Source organism: Mastomys coucha, unplaced genomic scaffold (assembly GCF_008632895.1).
Source record: "Mastomys coucha isolate ucsf_1 unplaced genomic scaffold, UCSF_Mcou_1 pScaffold6, whole genome shotgun sequence".
Lineage (NCBI taxonomy): Eukaryota > Metazoa > Chordata > Mammalia > Rodentia > Muridae > Mastomys > Mastomys coucha.
The window spans coordinates 16,680,880-16,684,765 of NW_022196912.1; positions in this window are offsets into that span (position 1 = coordinate 16,680,880).

Genomic DNA, 3,886 nt, shown 5'->3' on the forward strand with positions numbered 1-3,886 from the left:
TCCTCTGCTCTCCTCTCCTCTCCTCTCCTCTCCTCTCCTCTCCTCTGCTCTCCTCTGCTCTCCTCTCCATTCCTCCCTCTCTTCCTTCTTTCTTTCTTTTCTTTCTTACTTTTTTATTGTCATATTTATAAAAAAACCATTTCAAGTAATTCAAATTAGATCCTTTAAATGGAGATATTTTTTCTCTCCTTGTATTCTATATGTTTCCATTTCTCTCTTTTAATATATTTGGCATTCATGGTGGACCTACTATCAGTTTTGTGTGTTTTCTGTTATATAAAATGATAGATTTCACAGCTTTGCCAAACAAATAATTTTTATTTGTTTTAAAATTAGAAAACAGGGTCATAGTGTTCATGCTGAATAAATACTATATTTTTTGACAAAACATTTATTAACTTATATCTTGTTTAATTCACTTATATTTTAGGCCTTACAGATGATTAGGAATACATACCATTTCATGCTCAGTCATTTTTATTTTTAGCCAAATAAAAATCCTGAAATTTATGCATTTGAAAATGTTTCTTATCTTTGAAGATACACAGTTTTTTTTTCTATTTTGCTTTTATAAGATTCTCTTTTGTTGTCAAAACACTTAGCAGTAGGCATCTTTTTGACGAGGCAGTGAGAACAAGTTTCATGACCAGAGAAAGCTACTCATGTTAGATTATTGTTTGATGAGCTCCAACAGTACTCAGCAGTAGGAACAATTTTGAGAGTTCTGTCAAATAAGCATAGTATAACGCAAAACAAAAAACAATGTCAAACTCTATTGTTTGTTATATGTCATCTTGTAAGGGTTGAGTTACTTAATTAACTAAATATAGGCTTTTTCTTCCAGATATGAATATTGTGACTTTATTATATTTTGTCGGTTGATATTTATATGGCAATTTTGAAAAACAAATTGTTGATGTATCCAGTGTTGTCTATTGTGGTTAAAATCAAACCATATGTCACATGCTGTCAGATACTGAATGGCACAGGAGCTGCATTTTATTTTGCTGATTTTTCATTTATCTAGAGATATTTATTGATCATCTAAAATGTGACAAAATTCTTCAGGGTGCTACAGCAATTAGTCAATCATATGTGCAAAACTTCTATTTTTTAGAAGGGAGAAAATATATGGTGAAATATGTTTTAAATGTTAACTTATATTAAGTCCAAGGTTTTAGAAACATCATTTTGTGTTTCTGAAACTTTAATATTTTATGCTGTAAATTGAGATTGAACTCTAATATTCTTCCACATTAACATAATTTTATTACATTTCAGCTAGTTTTTTTTTAACTATCCATTAAAAATGAGGTTGGTTACTTCATAGATGAAATATAATGTGCAAACATTATAGTCACATCATATTCTAAATTGTTCAGCAATATATGATGTAAATGTATTTGTTTTTCTCTAGAAATATTCTATGTTAAAAGTTGAGGGATAGACCACACAGTTAATTTTATATAACTATGTGATAGCCATTCAAGCATCCCTTAAATGAATTTTGATGTCTAATATGTGCTGATAATTGAGACAAATTTTCTAAGAGACATATTTTCTTTTTTCACAAAACCTACATTTTGAGACATAAATACTGATTCAACAAGCATAAAAGTTAATTATATTTCAAGTAGTGGTGAATATTATGAAAAATACCATTTTTTAGAAATGAAGTAAGATATGAATTAGATAGTTACATAGGATGGAATGCGTCACATTGACTAGGGTATTCAGGGAAGTACTTTATGGTAGGAGCTCATTGTAAAGTTTTATGATAAAATAAAGGTTAAGCTATTTGAATTTCAATTAATAGAAGAACTGATTTTAAGTGTAAATATGTCCCATGCACTTTTGAGAAACAGATCATGACAATATTCATTGTTTATTAGAAATTCAATGTCACTGAGCTGTTTGAGTATTTATATTCTAATTTGTTAAATGACATTGGAACCAAGTTGTGACAATAGGGAGGCTGTGGCTTATATATCAAAGCCAGAGAGATAGAATTGGAGAGAAAGAAGGAGTACAAAGCCTTGGATGGGAATGAGCATCATATTTGTTTAGTGGAGGGGTGAATGGCTATCTGTGTTTGAGGTACAAGAACAGCCCTACCATCTCATCAAAATGGATGTAATTTGTAAAAAAGTCAATTGGTAAGGAGTGATGGGATCTTATTTAGTTGAAAATCTACAAAGTTTATCTTAGCTGCCACATGGATACTCTCGATAATGCAAGATATGAAGAAGTAGAAAGTATTTAGAACAGCGGTTCTCAACCTGTAGTGACCCCTTTGGAAGGGTCACCTACAATTATCAGAAAACACAGATATTTACATTTTGATTCATAAGGCAGAAAGATTACAGCTTTGGAATAGCAGCAAAAATAGTGTCATGGTTAGTGAACCAACATGAGAAAGTGTATTAAAGGGTTGCAGCATTAGGAAGTTTGAGAAACACTGGTGTAGAAGCTAAAGGAACAGATATTTCCAGAACAAAGTTTTGGAAGACAGTGTAATCAATGGAGTCTGAACTATGGTATCTGAGATGGTAATGAGGGTGCTCATCCCTGAGAGAGATTAATGCTCCCCCTTCCAGCTGTCATTAGTTACCTCTATAGTTCTTTGCCTAAGGGTGGGACTCTGAAATTTTCTCCCTTCCACATTAACATGTCTATTGATATTTGAAGTGGAAACTTCTGTTTTCTTTGAAGACTCAGTTGTGTCATGTGTCATGGAAACTGTCTTATGAGAGAATGTTTTTACTAAAGCAGATACATGGGAGAAGTATTGCTGATGACAGACACAGGGTGTTTTTCTTAAAGCTTCCTGAACAAAGGGCATGTGATATTTTGCTAGAGCAGATGCTTGAGAAAACACATGATTTTTGGAAAGGGTGTAAATATAACCCAACAGACGACAGACAATGTTGGGTGGTATTGGTTCACCTTGCAACTCTTTGCTGATCATCATTTGTCATGGCTTCATTAAGAGAAAGGTATCCAAGAACTTCTGGTGGTGTTTAGGCAGTTTTTTGCCTCTTTTGTGGACTCAAGCCAATTGTCAGAGCCTTGCTGTTTCTTCTGGATTGAACTGTCCTTACTGATTCACAAATGCTGTTTATAAGTGGATCGAGCTGCTGCTGCTGCTGCTGCAGATGAATTGAACTGCTGATATACTGACAACATAGATTGGATTTACCCCCAAAACTATTTCTAAATAGATCCACATCCTCCTTTGACCTATTAACTTTTAATTTACTTCTACTTGGTGGTGGGCTAGAAGGTAAGTTGAAATATTTAACTACACTTATTAAAGTAGGTTTTGTAAAAGATAAGCTTCTAGCTATTGTTGTTATTCCAGTCTTGTTAATGCAGCAATTTCTAAGATTTTGTCTGTCACAGCAGAGTTCCTTATACTCTGGCTCTTACAATCTTTTTGCCCCATTTTCTGTGATGTTTGCTGAGCCATAGATGCAGAAGATGTGGCTGGTGTAGATGCTTGGAGCTGGGATTCCCAGGGTCTGTTGCCCTCAGCGTTGTACCCATTTGAGGTTTATGATATTCTCCATTTGCAGTAGAGAAGCTTCCTTAATGAAGAGTGATAGCTATACTTATCTGTGGGTGTAAAGATAAGATTTAGAATGTAGAGCAGGATTTTGTTTGCCTAGCAGAGAGATTATGTTAGATTCTTTTCGAAGGTCCATACAACCTTACTAGGCCTGGGAAGCTGGGTATGTTTCCAATAAACAGGTATATTTCCCCTCCTTTCAGTAGGCCTTAAGTTCAAGTATATATGTACACACACACAGTTTGCATAGTACATATATATATATATATATATATATATACACACACACATACATATATATACATATATATACATATA